General features: G+C 35.6%; 1 pseudogene; it reads left to right on the top strand.

The window, feature by feature from the left end:
• Window positions 1–1,121: 1,121 nt before the first annotated feature.
• Window positions 1,122–2,253, top strand: LOC110259105 (annotated as a pseudogene).
• Window positions 2,254–7,055: the final 4,802 nt, after the last annotated feature.

The raw sequence follows: 7,055 nt of genomic DNA, 5'->3' as shown, positions 1-7,055 counted from the left end.
ATCCTCAGTATCATCAGATTTTTAACAAGCTGAGCCACAACGGGAACTCTTGAATTAGCATTTTAAAAAGAAAAATGTAGATTAAATTGGAAATTGAAGCTTGAAATTAAATATTTTATTATGAAGGACTGAAGAGCTAGAAAAGGATCAACAATTTTTTGATCCATTTCTAAAATCTCACAAATTGAGCAGAAAAATTACGGGGAGATTTCTATGGGAAGATATAATTTATAATAGATGGGATTTTTTTCCTCTTCCCCAAATTAAATCTTTCGGAGGGTACATATTAATAATTGAAATAGGTTAAGAAAATTAATTGTATGGTATTGTCTTTATTTAAAGAATTTCATTTTCATTCATATATTTTAACTGAAGTTCCTGTCTTATTCAGAGTTAATAAAACATGATGCTATCAAACATAAGTAATCATTAATTATTATTCACCCCCTGCCTCAGACATATATAATTCTAATGGGTGTATAAAAGCTTTGTATACATTTTCCCACAATCAAGTATTCCCACCATCAAGTAGCTGAGTTTAACTGGATATATCACACAATCACACTATTTTAGAAAAGTTCTAGTCCAAACTTGTAATACATTTTAGTCCCAAGCTTGTAACATCTATTATGTATTACCATTAGTCAAGCCTTGTAATACATTGTAACATCTTAGTCAAGCTTGTAATTACCATTTTCTACATCAAGTGCTGAGTTTATGGATAATCACACCAATCACAACCTATTTTTAGAGAAAGTTCTAGTCCAAACTTTCCAGATTGACATATGAGAAATTCAGACCCTAAGTTTAAGAGCGAACTCCCTAAGGTCATCTAAATAAAAATATAAATATTAAATTTTACTTTAAAAAAACTACAAATCCAGACTTACTGGCCATAATTTTATTTGTACCATTATTTTTTTCAATTATTTCATATAATTCTCTACTCCTGTCTTCTTGTTTACTTCTGTTATTCATCAATTTTTACTCTATGTTGAACACATTTCCTTCTCCTTCTTCTCCTCCTCCTCCTCTTCCTCCACCTACTCTTCCTCCTACCCTCTCCTCCCTCTCCTTCTCCAACCCCAAAAATCAGTTAGGGATTTGGGCACTGAAGGACTATGGGCCAAAGAAACTCTACTTCTCTGCATGATTTCATTCTGCTGGCTTCTCTGACCTCCCAAACTGGAGATGGCCCTGGTCAGGAGTTGTCGCCACCTTCTACTTGATACACACTGGTCGGTTAACACAGCCATCATTCTTGCGTTCTCTCCTGGACTCCCACCCCAACACCAAATGTACTTCTTTCTCCGGAATTTATCTTTCCTAGACCTAATGTTCACACACAGCATCGTCCCTCAGATGCTGGTATTTGGGGCCTCATAAGACCATCACTATGGGGGCTTGTCATTCAGTCTATGTTTATATGTGGTTGGGCTCCATCGAGTGCCTTCTCCTAGCTGTTATGTCCTACGATCGTTTCACAGCTATTTGTAAGCCCTCCATTATTTGGTAATCATGAACCCACATTTATGTCTCAAGATGATTATCATGGTCTGGAGCATTAGTTTGGCCAATTCTGTTGTACTGTGTACACTCACTCTGAATCTGCCCAGATGTGGAAACAACCTTCTGGATCATTTCTTGTGTGAGTTGCCAGCTATGCTCAAGATAGCGTGTATAGACACCACAACAGTTGAATTGTCTGTTTTTGCTTTAGGCATCGCCATTGTCCTTACACCACTCATCCTTATTCTTATATCCTACGGCTACATTGCCAAAGCTGTGCTGAGAATGAAGTCAAGGGCAGGCCAGCGGAAAGCAATCAATACCTGTGGATCTCATCTCACTGTGTCTATCTTCTACGGAGCTATTATCTACATGTACCTGCAACCAGGTAACAATGCCTCCAGAGGTCAGGGTAAGTTTCTCACCCTCTTTTACACCATCATCACACCAAGTCTCAACCCTCTCATTTACACTTTAAGGAATAAAGACATGAAGGAGGCACTGAAGAAGCTGATGAGAGTTGATCACAAATCTACTAAATCAAAAAGGACCTGGAAGTCATAGAAAAAATTAATGTGATGGAGGCAATAATAAGGTTATCTAACTTTCATTTTTACTGAGGCAAGTAATCCCTAGATCACAGAGATCGATTTATGTAATAATTCTTGTATGCAAACACTTTGTGGATGCAAACAATATAACCACCCTACCTTTTTTGGCTTCTAATCATGACATCAATATCATTATCTTGAGTAATGGCTCTAAGTTACTTAAGCCTATTTACCTCTTTATCATGATACAAAGGAGTGAGAAGGCACAAATTAAAGGATTTTAAAGGTGACAAAAAAGGCTTACTCATTTCTCATTCATTCATGAAAGATTTATTTCATCATTGTCTCAATCCCAATGGAAAGAAAATATGACAAGTTGGAGGTGAGTTAGGCTTTTGACATAAATCTACATGGAATTACATAATTTTGAGGGAGTATAGTGGTATGTAGTGGAATTTCATAAATAAATATTTTCATTGTCTATATCATGTTAATATGTTATATTTTTTGGGAATGTGATGATGAATAAAACTTTGGTATTTTTCTATGATCTAAAACCTATCTCTAAAGACGCCTTTGTTTAATAATTGTAATCCTTATTAATAATTATAATCTGGATGGATTTGGAACTTTGGATACATTGTTGTAAAAGAAAAGGTAATATTTTCTCCTCTATCACATTACAATTCTTGAAATGTAAAGAAAGGAGGAGTCTTTGGATAATTTTCACTTCCCAGTCTGAACGACAATAATGACTCACATAAAGCATGTTTAATTTGATAAAGAATAGTGTCGACGTTCTTATGGTCCACATAATACCTTTTTAGAGTTGCCTTCAGAAACAGCTCACCATCACAAAAAAAGGTTCACAGAGAGTACATAAGTTCTGTGCTTAAGTCTGCTCTTAACTTAGTACATCTATAAGTAATAGGGCTAGAAATACATTAAGACTTTGCTATCTTCAATTATCCAAGTACAACAAAATACACAATAGTAATGGACTCAGGAGAAAATTACAGGTTATGCTCATCATTGTTTGTTTTCTTGCTTACACTTACTTTTATTTTCTTTTCCAGTCTTTGGCATTTGGGTTGCAAATTGAACCAAAATTTCAAATACTTAACCTCCCTTTTATTTCTCACAATTAATGGTTATATACTTGGAATTTACATTAAATTACAATAAATCCTTTCAAGACACTGAACTTCTGTAAGCTAATCAGGACTTCCATAATTTAGTCAGCCTGATATCACACTTGTGGAATAATATGTCGCTTGAAAAATGTAAGTGTAATAGTAAAGTAATCGTAATTAAATCTAATTTTCTCCTTGAGGAAAGGTTACTTTCCTAACTGAGTCTCACATCAACATCCATGAGAGTTTACCACAGATGCTCTAGCTCATCTAACTTAAATGCTCTACTAGCACAGTGTCAATATTCTTGCAGAAATAGAAAAGATTAATGAGGGGGAAAAATTGTATGATACAAACACATTAGACTAGGACTCAGAAGACCAGTCATTGAACCTCAATTTCTCCACTTGAGAAAAAAATTACTTAATTTGTTCCAAGCCTCTGTGTGTTTAATTTAAAATGGATATTAAAGTGATCTCCCTATTTTCCTGCCACTTCTTTCAATGGTTGCCTAAACTTAGCTTCACAATCTTTGTCTCTACACAGAACAAACAGTAGTGGATATCTCGTGTGTGTGTAGGCAGTGGAGAGACTTTCCAAATTGGGACAGTGCTGGGGGCCAGGCAGAGCACTGTCACTTGGAGCAGCGGACTTTTCAAGCCAAGCAAATGATGAATCTGATTGACAGAATTAATTGCGTGCTTCCTGATCTCTGTATCATAAGTTTAAATGTGAAACTATATATGCAAGCAAAAGTAACACCATTTTATCTATTTGAAAAACAACATTGCATAATATAATTAGAATCTACCCCAACGACTTAACCATACGTGCTAAATTATTTTGCACAGGCAAAAAGTACAAAGGCTCTCAGAAAAGTAATGGATAAGTCTGATTAGGAGGAAACAGAAAGGTTTATGAAGTAGATGGCACTTGAGATGACTCTAAAGGTTCTATAAGATCTGAAAACAGCAGAAAACATCAAGGTGAATAGGGTGTGGTAAAGTCATGGAGACTAAAAACCAGCACAGATGTCTCTTAGAACAAAGAATATAAGTAAAAGCCTCAGAGATTAAAAATGTGTTTATAAACAGAAACCAGATTGAGCATCAATAAGAATACATGGGAGTTCCCGTCGTGGCGCAGTGGTTAACGATTCCGACTAGGAACCATGAGGTTGCGGTTGGTCCCTGCCTTGCTCAGTGGGTTAACCATCCGGTGTTGCCGTGAGCTGTGGTGTAGGTTGCAGACGCAGCTCGGATCCCGCATTGCTGTGGCTCTGGCGTAGGCTGGTGGCTCCAGCTCCGATTCGACCCTAACCTGAGAACCTCCATATGCCGCGGGAGCGGCCCAAGAAATAGCAACAACAACAAAAGACAAAGACAAAAAAAAAAAAAAAATAAGAATACATGAATGAAATGCCCACTGTGTGAAAGGTATTATGAGAAATCACCTTGTGTGTTTAAATGTTATATGGTCAACATTTGGGAACCACTGCTTTTGCTTTAGCAAAGAAATATGACAGATAAAGAAAGCGGTATATATATATATATTATGTATATATATATATATATCCATAGTTATTATATGATTAATATGATGTAAACACCTGAAAAATCTATGCAATTATGTAAATAATAATATATTAATATATTATTTAGTCATAAAAGGAAGGAGATGCTGCCATTTGCAAAAAAAAAAAAGATGGAACTTGAAAGCCTTAAGCTAAGTGAAATAAATCAAAGACTAATAGTATATGACTTCACATACACGTCAAATCTAAAAAAAGACTCAACATATTGATACAGAAAACAGATCGGTACTTGCCAGAGAGCAGGGCCCCCCTGCTCCACGTATGGGAATTGGTAAAATAGGCAAAGGTGCAAAGGTGCAAAAATCCAGTTATAAGATAAATGAGTCCCGGGGATGTAACATACAGCGTGGTGACTGTACTTACAATGCTATGTGGTTTATTTGAGAGTTGCTAAGAGGAAAACTTAAAGTTCCCACCACAGAAAAAAAAAAAATTGTAACTGTGTGTGGTGATGAAAGTTAACTCATTATAGTAACTACAACATTGTACACCTAAAACCAATACAATTTTATATGTCCCACTGATGTCTCAATAAAAGTTGAAATAAATTTAAGACAAATTCATAAAGAAAAGAACATATGTTTATTTAATATTCCTTCCACTAACGACATTCACTAATCAAGTAGCTCTGCCTGAAAATGATTCCCAAAAAAAAAGAAATCGTGAAATCAATGACCTTTCAATACCACTAAATCCAAACACCCATATGAAATTCATTTCATGCAATTTGATGTTACGTAAATACACAAACTGATGGACTGCCATAAATTTTCATGTGTATCTACTGTTTGATTTGCAAAGAAAGGCAAGTATGTCTGGCTAGTAGATGTATTAACCAGAAATTACATATCACAATGATCAGACATATTAATATAAATCAAATTACTTTAGGTACCAAACATTGCCTAACATAATGTCAGACATTACGACAAATTGGAAATATAAAGATTAATTTTGAAGAAAAAATCCTCCTGTACTGTTCCCAATTACTACAAGACTCAAATACATGGAAAAATCCGTGCAATTTTTTTTTCAGGTTGTTTCAGAGACATGCATAGGTAAGATGAAACTTAGGTCTCCTAAAGAAAGTATAAAATTATAAAATCCAAAAAATCAAAATGGCAATAATATGAGGTGTTGATATGGAGAACCGTGCAAGAATTCTCTCTTATGCGGTGACTTGGAAGATGTTTCTAGTTCCCCGTGTTAAAGAGGAAAACCAGAGGCCCAAAATGACATCACTTGTGCTAAAGTCCATGATACCAAATCTAGATTTAATACCTAACCTAACTGCAGTTTCAACCTTCACCACCAATGTGATCTTAATCAACCAGTATGTGGAACTTTCTGGTCAGCACCAATGAGGTATAATCTGTCACATGGGCCCTCCCATTCTCCAGAGGAAGAAAAGGCAACCGGCATGATAAAACCCTTGCCACTTTCTTCCCCCAAAAGAAAGATTTTCTGGCATGAAAAAATCTTTACTTTTCTTTGGCTATTAACTAATCCCTTACCCACCTTTCTTCCTATAAAAACTTTCCTATTTGTAAAACCCCTTGTAATGCCTTCTAGAGTTGTTAACAGATGTAGGAGACGTTACCCATTCCCTGGGTGAGACGGTGCTCAGTTCATGAATCACCTAATAAAGCCAATCAGAACTTAAAATTAATCCATGAAATTTGGGCTTGTATCACCTAAGACTCCTAAGGAATATTCTAGTGAATTATTTGTCACTAAAACAACTGGAAATGGAAGAAATATAAATGTCTTATCAAATGTATTGTGCTATCAAATTCTGGAAGGGAAAAAAAAAAAGCAAACACCACCTAATCTCTCCTGGCACTACCAACAAATACAGATTTTTGGAAGAATGGACCAAACTAACCAGAAAAGAGACCATTTTAATAGAATGCTTGGATATGACACCAAAAGCACAAGCAGCAAAAGCAAAATCAACAAATGGGCCTACATCAAACGAAAAACCAAAAGAGACAATCTACAAAACACAAAGGCAACCTACAGAATAGGAGAAAATATTTGCAAATCATGTCTCAGATAAGAGGCTAATATCCAAAATATAAAGAACTCATTCAACTCAATAGCCAAAAAACAACAACCCAACTGAAAAACAGTCCGAGGAAGTGAATAACATTTCTCCAAAGACGGCATACAAGTGGCCAACACATTTATGAGGAGGTGCTCATTCACGGATCATCCGGGAAATGCACATCCAAACCAGAATGACATATCATCTTACACCTAGTAGAA

The sequence above is a fragment of the Sus scrofa genome, unplaced genomic scaffold (assembly GCF_000003025.6).
Source record: "Sus scrofa isolate TJ Tabasco breed Duroc unplaced genomic scaffold, Sscrofa11.1 Contig801, whole genome shotgun sequence".
NCBI classification, from domain to species: Eukaryota; Metazoa; Chordata; class Mammalia; order Artiodactyla; family Suidae; genus Sus; species Sus scrofa.
The sequence above is the reverse complement of the archived record's forward strand: the minus strand, read 5'-3'. Positions and strand labels throughout refer to the sequence as shown.